This window comes from Macrobrachium rosenbergii, chromosome 39, assembly GCF_040412425.1.
Source record: "Macrobrachium rosenbergii isolate ZJJX-2024 chromosome 39, ASM4041242v1, whole genome shotgun sequence".
Classification (NCBI taxonomy): domain Eukaryota; kingdom Metazoa; phylum Arthropoda; class Malacostraca; order Decapoda; family Palaemonidae; genus Macrobrachium; species Macrobrachium rosenbergii.
Genome location: NC_089779.1, coordinates 16592333 through 16604878, shown reverse-complemented (window position 1 = coordinate 16604878; position 12546 = coordinate 16592333). Strand labels below are relative to the sequence as shown.

Sequence of the window (12546 nt, the reverse complement as noted above, 5' to 3'; positions counted from 1 at the left end):
TATTCGGGCAAGGTACAAGACTTTCTTATTAAGCATATGTTTATTAAAAGGTAACAAAAAGATTGAACTTGCTACATTTATTTATATACAATATATATCATACATATTATGTATATATATACATATAATATAATGTATTTTTATATGTATATATGTGTGTGTGTATATATATATATAATATATATATATATATATATATATATATATATATATATATATATATATATATATATATAGAGAGAGAGAGAGAGAGAGAGAGAGAGAGAGAGAGAGAGAGAGAGAGAGAGAGAGAGAGAGAGAGAGAACAGTCACGGAACACACGACGTCAAAAATGCCATTTACTAGAATTAAATGAAAAACTTACCAAGATGAAAGTTATTATTATTATTATTATTATTATTATTATTATTATTATTATTATTATTATCATTATTATTATTATTATATTAGCACAAAATTGGAAAAGACCGAAAGCACGTTTGTTCTTCATTTTTGTGAAAGGATGACATGAGTGGAGGAAATTCACAGGGACCTTTTGCCCAGCGGGCTGGTAATGCCGTCAGTGTACTGTATGCGGTGCACTGTAGTCATTACTTGAAGTTCTTTGCAGTGTCCCTTCGCTCCTAGCTGCAACCCCTTTCATTCATTTTACCGTACCTCCGTTCTCATTCTCTTGCTTCCATCTTACTTTCCACCATCTCGTAACAATTAATTGATTCATATTGCAACTGCGAGGTTTTTCTACTGTTACAACTTTCAAACTTTCTACTGCCAATTTCCGTTTCAGAGCTGAATGACTTCATAGGTCCGAGCGCTTGGCCTTTGGCCTAAATTCTACGTCCTATTCTACAATGACCTTTTCATGATGATGGTGATTTAACCTGATACTAGAACTTGATTAATTGTAAAGGATTGAAGGAGTAACACAATTTGATTTTTAATAATTTTTTATAAATAAATAATGTAATATGGTTTTACAGGTATGGGAATGGTAAGGGTAATTTTTATCCAGAATCTTTCATTACAACTTTGATCAGAAAATTATATATTTCTGCCTTCTGAAACCAAGGTTGTTGTGACGCCAGTACATGATATTTGCTCGCCCTTTGATTACTTCATTTGTACAGTTTAATCAAGTGGTATTGACACCTTTGGCGCCAGTAAAATTAAACAGAGAGAGAGAGAGAGAGAGAGAGAGTGGAAGAGGGCGCATGTAATTTCATTACTTTCGAATGCGAAGAATATTAGGTTACCCTTTTCCCGATGATTCAGGGACTCTTACAAGTAAGTTAGGAAAAAGTGAAGCGAGTCTCTCTCTCTCTCTCTCTCTCTCTCTCTCTCTCTCTCTCTCTCTCTCTCTCTCATAGAGGCGAAGCTGTGACTTATATCTCTTTCAGCTTCCTTTTGGTCGAATGTCAACACATTCGAAGGATATTAAGTCGGCCTCCGGGGCCACTGAGAAGAGGAAACTCCTCTGACTCTATCTGTTCATCTTTTCCATCTCTCTCTCTCTCTCTCTCTCTCTCTCTCTCTCTCTCTCTCTCTCTCTCTCTCTCTCTCTCTCTCTCACATTAACCTAACTTTTATGTCTGCCACGAGACAAATCATGATCCTCTAATCTGGTCTTTGCCCCCTGGGGGTTAGTGCCGTCAGTGCATCTCATGCGGTGCACTGTAGCCACTGCTTAGGGCTCTTTGCAGCGTCTCTTCCTTAGGCACAGTGCAACTGAGAGGTGTTTCTTCCTGTTATACCTTTGCAACCTTTTTCTCTCAATTTTCCTCTCAGCGCTGAATGACCACATAGATCCCAGCGCTTGGCCTTCTGCCTAAATTGTAAGTTCTATTCTGTTTTATCCGGTGTTTGCTGTAAATCTGTTTCTCATTTTAGTTTATTCAGTGAAAGAAATTTTGCCTTCCTTCCTTCCCCGTCCGTCCTTGGGAGAGAACTATCATTTTATTTTCAAGAAGCCATTTGCCCTCTTCCTTACTCATGAAAAAATATCACATCTTTGATTCCCCTGAGCGAATATCATTGGCCTATATATATATATATATATATATATATATATATATATATATATATATATATATATATATATATATATATATATATATAATCATTCAGGGTTAATATCTCTCACTTTTCCTCCTTAAGAATACTGTAGCCCTTGGTTATTTGTATTGAACTTTAATTGAACCTCTCACTTTTCATCACTATTTAGGTATCCAGTTCGCATCTAACTTGTCTTGGAGGTGCAACACTTGCTTTTGTTAAAAAATGAGGTATTTTTATTTTTTCTTCCTGGGAAGAATTTCATGTCCCACGTGTTTTTCCAGTCTTGAACTGGCCACCTGATTCTCGTCATGAAGGCAGGCAACTAAATATAATCAGTTTCGGCAGCGGAGACATAGTCTTTCTCAGTATGTGAAACCCGTTTATTATAGCTGTCAGTTTCTGAGGGTGATTTGTAGTTTTCTCAGTGTTTGGTATTACATGATGCTCTTCAAAATGCTCAAAATATTTCGCTCGTTAACTAACAAAGCATGTTTACAGGCATCTCGTATTACTTTATTATTTAAAGAAAACACATTACTAATTTGAACCGTGACTTCAAAGAAGGTTTTGATAAGTCATAATCTGCAACATTGCATTGCAATGCAACAGTTTAATATAAGGAAACCGGTCGAGTTGTGTTCATACTTACTTTTGAAATTGCATTCCACGTAATTCATAACGAGAGATTTTTAGGTCATTTGAAACTTTTTTTTTAATCGTCGAAAAGTTTTATATTATTAAGAATATCATGATTTTGCTAATGTTGAAATTTGTTAGCAAAGTAGGTGAATTTAAGGACCCAATCATCAAATAATTTATTTTGACATTTCTACAGGTTTTGGGATGCTTTAGGGCTCTCTCATAAAAGAATGATTATCGTTATTTAGCGTGACAACTCTTCTTTCCAATTCCTTTTTGCATCACCCTTTCTTCCCCTGCTTTATCAGTCCCTCCGTTTCTCCACGAGGCTGCTCAAATTCCCCTTAGACGTGGCCTTATGTACAGAATAATTCCAAATCTCTTGTATTATTCAGGAGTTCTTATTGAGTTCACTCCAGCAACGCAATATTCTTTAACGGATCTTGTATGCGCCAACTTCCCCTTTTTCCATTATCAGGTCCCCTTTTTTCCATTATCAGTTCCCCTTTTTTCCATTATCAGTTCCCCTTTTTTCCATTGTCACTTCGACTTTTTTCCAATTATCAGTCTTCCTTTTTATCTAGTATCAGACAGTCCCCCATTTTATACATTATCAGTCCCCCTTTTTATCTGTTATCAGTCCCCCTTTTTTCCATTATTAGTACCTATTTTTTCCTTTATTAGTCCCCCTTTTTTCCATTGTGAGTCCCCCTTTTTTCCATGATTAGGTCCCCTTTTTTTCCATGATCAGGTCCCCTTTTTTCCATTATCAGTTCCCCTTTCTTTCAATTATTGTTTCCATTATTGTTCCCCATTTTCCCATTATCAGCCCCCCTTTTCTTTCCATTATCAGGTCCTTCTTTTGTCCATGATCAGTCCCCCTTTCTTTCCATTATCAGTTCTTTTTTCCAATATCAACCCCCTTTTTTCCCTCCCAGCCACCACTCAAATATAGGCACCAGTTGATTTCCGGAGTGCATTAGGTATAGTGGATGCTTATTGGCGGTACATTGGCCTTGACAGATCTAATCCTGGGCGTCTCGATGCGTTCGGGATGAGATTATGGCGTTCTACTTTACAGTCCCCTTCCACCTTACTGCGTAGTTTTTTTGTTTTTTTTTTCTTTTTTCACAGGTTTTTTCTCCCCTGTTATCATCCGTTGTGGTCTTCTCCTTTTCACTCGCAGCTTTAGTTGATATGTTTGTGTATAATTTCTTGCCATTCACCCACTTTTATTTGCTGTTCGTCTTCACATTTTTTGTATTCCCATTCTTTACGCTTATTCCTTTGTACCAATATCGTATCCTATATATGCATATATATATGTATATTTTTATACATGTATATTTTTAATATTCTTTCCCTTAACCCTTTCACTTTATAAAACATTTTGTATATATATATATATATATATATATATATATATATATATATATATATATGTGTGTGTGTGTGTGTGTGTGTGTGTGTGTGTGTGTTTTTATATTTATACACACACACACATAATGAATAAGAGAACCTAACTGATTGACTTAGCTCTCGGTGCCTGAGCGAAGGGACTGGCACAGAGGACTCCTTAGATTGAAGGGAGGACTCCCAAAGGGAGGCTCCTGACGTCCTATTAAGACCTGTTGATTGCGTTAAGGTGTCGCTCTGTGAAGCCGGATTGTGGCCTCGGATTCCTCTGCAGGGGACGGCCTGGCGAATTACCCAATTTGAAGACTTCTTTACCAGCGGGGGGGTGGGGGGAAGATGACTCCGGTTTTGTAATGGTTAGTTGGTGGTCCTTTGCCTGGATTGTGAGTGAGGAATGAGGATGTGAGTTCATTATTTGCAGTTTTATTCGTTGTTGCAGATATGTATATGTATATATATTATATATATGTATTTATGTATATATACTGTATACATATAATTACGTATATTTATATTTACATCTATATCTGTTTTTCAGTATATATATCTTTAATTTATATTAACGTTTCATGGAAATTATCTGTTTTATTCATTTTACCTAGCCCTGCACTTTATTAAAAAAACCCTAAGTTTTTTCTATTATATTTTTACTACCAGAATGCTCTTTATCAGTGTTTGCCAAAGCAACTCGCAAGCAACGTTATATATATATATATATATATATATATATATATATATATATATATATATATATATATATATATATATATATATAACGAAAAAGGCGGAAGGATATTTTAAACTTGGCTGTTCTGCCTACGAAGAGTTGGTGCTCTCGAGCACGATTTTAACAACTTCGAAAGAGCACTGCCAGACCATCAGGGAGCACAGAGGTGCTCGCGAGCACCAGGTTGGGAACCCCTGCTCTGTGTATTTAATTTATATTAACGTTTCATCTTAGATTTTCTAGAAAAAAAAAAAAACTCCAGTAGGAAACAAAAGCTAATGGCTTGAGTCATCTAATTAGTGTTCCCTTTTTGTGAGCTGGTTAGAATGGGTGTTTTTACTTGAGAGAGAGAGAGAGAGAGAGAGAGAGAGAGAGAGAGAGAGAGAGAGAGAGAGAGAGAGAGAAACGCCAAAGAAATTGGACGGGTGGATGGAGGTGCCATTGTGTTAGTTATGGCCATTTGTGGTTAATGGTGTTGTGAAGGATCTAACGGAGTTTAATTCACGGCAGGATGTGGTATTTTAGTTGGCGCTTTCTCTCTCTCTCTCTGTGATGTGACATTCTCTCGGTGAGACGTAATCATTCATGGTCTGGATAATCTACCCGATAATACGCGTCTTACATACAATTAGCGAATGAAATATAGCTAAAAGTGTTCGTGAACTATCGGTGATTAGCTTAATAACAGATTAGAGTGATAAACCGTCTAATAAGTTGTCTACGAGTGAATTAATAAATTCACAGAAAATCATGGAGGAGTCAACCAATAGTGGCAAAAGGTGGAGAAATCTTGCATGCATAGGAGATATTCAATATGATGAATTGGCAGGAAGGGAACTTGGTTTGCTGATCGTGGAGATAAATTGCAACATCGACCAAAAAGATGTGAAATCATTCACAGACATATTGAAAGGATACGATCCTTCAAACTGGAGCAAATCTGTAGAAAATATAATGAAAATAATAGAAGGGATACCAATGAAAGTTCAAGTTATCAAAAGACTTATAAAGAAAATCTACAAAAATCAACACATTCCATCAAAGAAAATAAGTACGGTGGAATTAGTGAATATATTGATTGATGCAATAGGCAAACGGATGCCTAAAGCATGTAAACTATGTAGAGTGTGGTATAGCATTGTAAATCCACAAAACCTGATTAGGAAATGCTATGCTTGCCAATGCACTGACACACCCCTTCATGTGCTGAAGTTGAGCAAAATAGAAATAAGGACACAAAAATATTTTGCTCAACATGTCTAGTATGGATAGACAAGGTCATTAAATCAAGACTTAATGTACAGATTGTGGAGGATGAAGAAGATGAAGAGGATGAAGAAGAGGAAGAAGAGGAAAATAGAAAAGAAGAAAATAAGACTGAAGAGAGGGAAAAGATTAATGAAAACAAAGAACAGGATAATAGTATGGATGCAGAGAAACTCATAGATTCTACATATGAGGCAATACAGCAACATACTTATGAAGAAATAAATTATGACATGATAAATCAAAATAAAATCCCAAAGAGGTTGTACCCGGATCTCCATACTGATGGGAAAGAACAAGAAAAAAAAAAAGAAAAGAAAGACACAGTATGCACCCTTTTGAAAAGAGGGAATTGCAGGTTTGGTGAAAGATGTTATTACAAACATCCCAAGATATGTCACAATTATGAGAGATATGGCAAATGTGCATATCTAGATGGCTATGAAGAGGAATGCAGCGATCTACATCCAAAAATATGTAGAAAATGGAAAGAAGGAAATGGATGTAGGTTTAATAAGAAATGTAGGTACATGCATCCTATAGCCATGAAAAACCAAAATCAAAATCAAATACATATAAAAATCAAGGTAAAAATGAAACAAATAAAGAAAAGAACAAAGATCATGTGATGAAGGCAAAAACAAGCCAACAACACATTATGAAATGTCAGCACCACGATATGAGCCATCAGCACCTAGATATAGCACAAGGAACAAGCAATGTATCTATGATGCTAAGGATGGTGCAGATATGGAGATAAGTGCAGGTTTATGCACAAAGTGAATAAATATGAAGCTGGAAGAACAAGTATAATGGAAAAGTTGGATTTTAATGTACGAATTTCTGGAAATGAAAAAAAGATCAACATATCAGAACAGGAAAGAGACATGGGAAAATCCTTATTTTTACCCATATTAGGTAATGGAGATAATACATGAAACCATCATAGTGATGAACGCGCAGGGTTTAGTTTCGAGTAACTCAAAAGAAAGATAGAGTTCTTAGAAGAACTAACCCAAAATGAAAAAAATAGAAATATTGAATATAAGTGAAACCTGGTATTCCCAAGAGACTGGTAATGATGACCAGATAAAGGGTTTCAAACTTATAGATCAGATAGAAAAAATAGAAATCAAGGGGGAACCGCTATATGGGAGAGATGCCAATCAAGGAAAAAATCTGTGAGAAATATAGTAACACAGAATGTGAATTAATAGCGGTAGAATTTGAATCTGAAAAATTAGTGAACATTGTAATATATAGACCCTAATACTAAAGAGTTTGACATAATAATTGAAAATTGGATGAAATATGTAGAAATCACAAGGACTGGACTATACTCCTAACTGAGACTTTAACTTTCCTTTGTAGAATGGAAAGAACGAATAGAGACTGTGGTTGTATTTATACATATAAAAAGAGAGCAATAGTAGTGCAGAAGATAAGAGGCAATTTGAAAAGCTATTAGATATGCTACTAGAACATAACATTCAGCAAATAAATCACCTACCAACAAGAAAGGATAATATTTTAGATCTAGTATTTGTGAATGAGGTGAACTATGTTAAAGAAATAATAGTATATAACACGAGTATTTCGGACCATAATGTCATAGAACTAACAGTCCGTTCCAGAACATATGAAAACAAAGAAAAGCAAGAAACGAAAAATGGGAAGGATATGGAAAATACAATTTCTATAGTAAGAATATAAATTGGTCAAAATAAATGAAGAATTAAACAAAGAATGGAAAATATATTTGTAAGTGATGATATACAGGTAAATACCGATATATTATATAAAATATTAGAGGAAATAGTGGAAAAATACATACCGAAGAAAAAAAGTAACCATCATTCACGAATTCCAAGAGACAGAAGGATCTTGTTCCAGAAAATTAGAAAATGGAAAAAAGCTCTTGCAAAAGAAAAGAATGCATGGAAAGTGATGGAACTAAAAGTAAGATAGAAAATGCAGAACAAAAGATTATACAATCAAAAGAAAATGAAAAAATGGAACCTAGAAGAAATGACACTACAAAATATCAAGCAAAACCTAAAATTTTTTTTATTCATATGCAAAAAGATGAATAAAATAAGAGTAGAAATAGGCCCTCTAAGAATTGAAGGGCGATTAACGAATGAAAAAGGAAATATGTAACATATTAGCAGAAAGATATAAGAGTGAATTTACACCTAGAATTGAAAATGAAGATAATGATACAGAAATAAGAGATGAAAATACTGAATACTTATCAGATATAGATATTACAGAAGCCGATATTGTGCAGGCTATTAATGAAATTAAAAATGGATCAGCAGCAGGACCAGATGGAGTACCTGTCATATTGTTAAAGAAAGTGGTTCATTCAATCGCAAAGCCGCTAGCAATGTTATTAAGACAAAGTATAGATACAGGCAAGATTTATGATGAGCATAAATTAGCATATATTACTCCTACTTTCAAAAGTGGTTCAAGACTAGAGGCAAGTAATTATAGGCCTGTGAGTCTGACATCTCATATTATGAAAGTATATGAAAGGGTAATAAAAAAATATAATGAAACATTTAATGAAAAATAGATTGTTCAATATAGGACAACATGGTTTTGTACCGGAAAAAGTACACAAACCCAACTGTTAGTCCACCATGAAAACATATATAAAAATATGATAAATGAAAAAGATACAGATGTGGTTTACCTAGACTTTGCAAAAGCTTTTGACAAGGTAGATCATAATATATTAGCGAAAAAATTAGAAAACATAACATTGTTGACAAAGTAGGAAGATGGATAAAAGAATTTTTGCAAAACAGAAAACAGATAGTGATTGCAAAACGATGAGAAATCGGATGAAGCTACGGTAATATCCGGTGTACCACAGGGTACGGTGTTAGCTGCATTGCTGTTTGTGATTATGATTGCAGACATAGACAGTAATGTTAAGGACTCAGTAGTAAGAAGTTTCGCAGATGACACAAGAATAAGTAGAGAAATTGCTTGTGATGAAGATAGGAACTCGCTACAAAGAGACCTAAATAAAATATATAAATGGGCAGAGATAAATAGGATGGTATTTAACTCTGATAAATTTGAATCAATGAACTATGGTGATAAAGTAGGAATGCTATATGCATATAAAGGACCTAATAATGAGACAATCACAAACAAGGAAGCAAAAAGACCTTGGTGTGATGTTGAATAGGAATATGTTATGCAATGATCAAATAGCAATTCTATTGGCAAAATGCAAAGCAAAAATGGGATTGTTGTTCCGGCACTTCAAACAAGAAAAGCTGAACACATGATTATGCTTTATAAAAACGTACGTACGTAGTCCACTTGAATATTGCAATATAATATGGTACCCACACTACCAAAAGGATATTGCACAAATAGAGAGTGTACAAAGGTCATTTACAGCTAGAATAGAAGAAGTTAAGGACCTTGACTACTGGGAAAGACTACAATTCTTAAATTTATATAGTCTTGAAAGGAGAAGAGAACGCTATATGGTAATTCAAGCATGGAAACAGATAGAAGGAATTACCGAAAATATCATGGAACTAAAATTATCAAAAAGAGCAAGCAGAGGTAGATTAATAGTGCCAAAAACTATACCAGGAAAATTAAGGAAAGCACACAGGACATTAATCCACCACGCACCAGCATCGATAATGCAGCGTCTATTCAATGCGCTACCAGCTCATCTGAGGAACATAACAGGAGTGAGCGTAGATGTGTTTAAGAATAAGCTCGACAAATATCTAAGATGCATCCCAGACCATCCAAGACTGGAAGATGCAAAATATACCGGAAGATGCGTTAGCAACTCTCTGGTAGACATCAAAGGCGCCTCACACTGAGGGACCTGGGGCAACCCGAACGAATTGTAAGGTCTCTCTCTCTCTCTCTCTCTCTCTCTCTCTCTCTCTAAGTGCTTGTATAATCTATATATATGTGTATGTGCAAATAAAAGAAATATATATATATACATACACATATATTTGCAGCCGAGAAAATCCTATTTTTTTAATGTGTGTGTGTGTGACTTCCATATCTTCAGTAAAAATTTTTAAATCATTTTCCTCTTAAATTGCAGCCGAGAAAATCGTAATTTTTACTTTTTATGTGTGTGTTTGTGTGGAAAGGTCCTTGAATCGTTTAAAAGATCCTATCCCTGTGTTAAGGAAGGTAATGAACTAATAGATGGGAAGTCCTTCCAAGGTCCTTCGCCTCACCTCGCGCCTCCTCCTCCTCCTCCTCCTCCTCCCCTTCCTCCAGGGAACTGGAAGGAGTCAGTCGATCAAAGAGAGCTAGGATATTGGACAGGAATCCCTTCCATTCTCTGCATAATCGAGAGTAGATCCGATATCTCCTCTTGGAGTCGTGACTTGATTTTTTTTTTTTTTTTTTTTTTTTTTCTAATTTTACGTCGATTCGGTCAGGTTCTTGCCAGGTTTTATATTATATGGGGTTATTTAATGTTGTTTATATAATGGTAATCGTTAGCTTTTTTTCTCTCTCTCTCTCTCAAAATTAGCTCGGTCCTTTTTCGTTACTGTAGAGACTCCTGCTTAATATTATTCATTTTGGTATGATTTTGTCCCATTTTTTAAACTTATTTCTGGTACTCGTGTTTTCTTTTTATGTTTGCCTAACTTTTGTTTCAGAGATATTTGACGACGTTTCCTTCTCTTTGTATTATTTATATTTACTCTTTTTATTTTTCTATTTTTACGTAATATCGGCTTACGTAATATCACTCTTGAGTCATGTAGAGGGGCCTCGTAAGGTTATCGTATACACACGCACACACAAAGACACACACACACGCTGGAAAATGTCGTCATTGAGAAAATCATTGACCGTCATCGAGAGTAGCTGAGACAATGAATGAAAATATATTGTTATTAAAAATACAGATGATTGATATTTAGGCATCTGTAGAGGATTTTGTTATTAATTTGGATGACTGTCACTGGGAGTATAGTAGGCACTCGCTGAGAATAATATAATCGAGAATATTGACGACAGTTGCTTGGAATGTCTTAGAGTATTTATTATTTATTATGAGAAAAGTGAAGTTTATTTAAAGTATGGTAGAATATTGTTGATAATATTGTTACTGAAATTATCGACGATCGTCAGTGAGAATATCGTTGACGTTAATGAAATTTTTTGTTATTGTTGAGACTATTGATAACATCATTGAGAATACTGTAGGCCTGTGATGAGACTATAGTAATTTAGAAAATAAATTATCACTTTTGAATTTATAGGAACATTTCTGAGTCTTGAAAATCGAATTTACCTCGTGACGGAATGAAAAACTCTTAAAATGGAAATTAGCTGTAGATATCCACAAGAGGAGACGATCCCAAATATTTTTTTTTATTATAGGGGGGGCAAAACTTATCAAATTTAATATGGTAAGGAATTCACTCGTGTCTCAAACCACGCGAGTGCGTATCCATGATGTTGCCACGTCAAAAATCTGTTTGATTTTCGCTTTAACTCCCGGTGTCCAAACGTCACGGTAGAGAAGGATGATGTTCATTTGTTTGTGTCGTCATTTTCTGTGTCCCAGCGAACGTGACTTGCTTTGCAAAGTTCTTTGCGTTCACGGGCATTTTCGTGCTAAGAGGCTGTGGTAGTAGTGATACCGAAGTTAATAAATTTCAATCTTTTTTTAATAGTCACTCTTTGGAAATAGATATTAATCACTGTTTAAAAAAGTACTCATATTAGCATGAGTCTTGAAATAAAGAGAAATCCACAGTTGTGTATGGGTACAAATCTGTTTAAAAATAAAGCTAAACAGTTTTATTTTGAAGTATATTTGCACCCATACATAAATCAAGCTAAACAGTTTTATTTTGAAGTATGTTTGTACCCATACATAAATCAAGCTAAACAGTTTTATTTTGAAATATATTTGCATCCATACATAACTGTGGATTTGTTTCTCTTACTAATCGCTATCTTATATATGAAGCTTATGTATTTGTCAAATCAAGAAAGTTATAATTGCCTTATAATTTCTTATAGTTGCTGTAACCGAATCTTGTGTTATCATAGCAGATAAATAAAAGTGAATCAAAATCTGCAAATGTCTGGGTTGAAGATGGCATATATATTATATTATACAACTCTGGGAGTTGACTCTGAATGTGAGTCATAAATGTATGCATTTGCTGATACGATGCTACAGTGTAAATATGGATATGCAGAGCATAAATCAAGGTGAACTTTGACCTTGAGGTATACAGAAGTGTAGGTTTTTCGATTTCTTAATCATAATAGCTTTAGAAGCGGTAAAGTAGTTTACTTATATTTAGTACAGATATGTATGTGATAACTTTATGAAAATTGTTCTTTGTATAACCGAACCCACTTAGTTCCAGGGAAGGTGCAATACTGTTCTCCTGGCATTTTAATAC

The 12546-nt window shown here is 34.7% G+C and overlaps 1 protein-coding gene across 3 annotated transcripts in view; it reads left to right on the top strand.

Moving 5' to 3' along the window:
* The window catches only part of LOC136825784 (excitatory amino acid transporter 3-like), a 525422-nt gene that overhangs the window by 233378 nt on the left and 279498 nt on the right, over nt 1-12546 (top strand). The window lies entirely within an intron of this gene.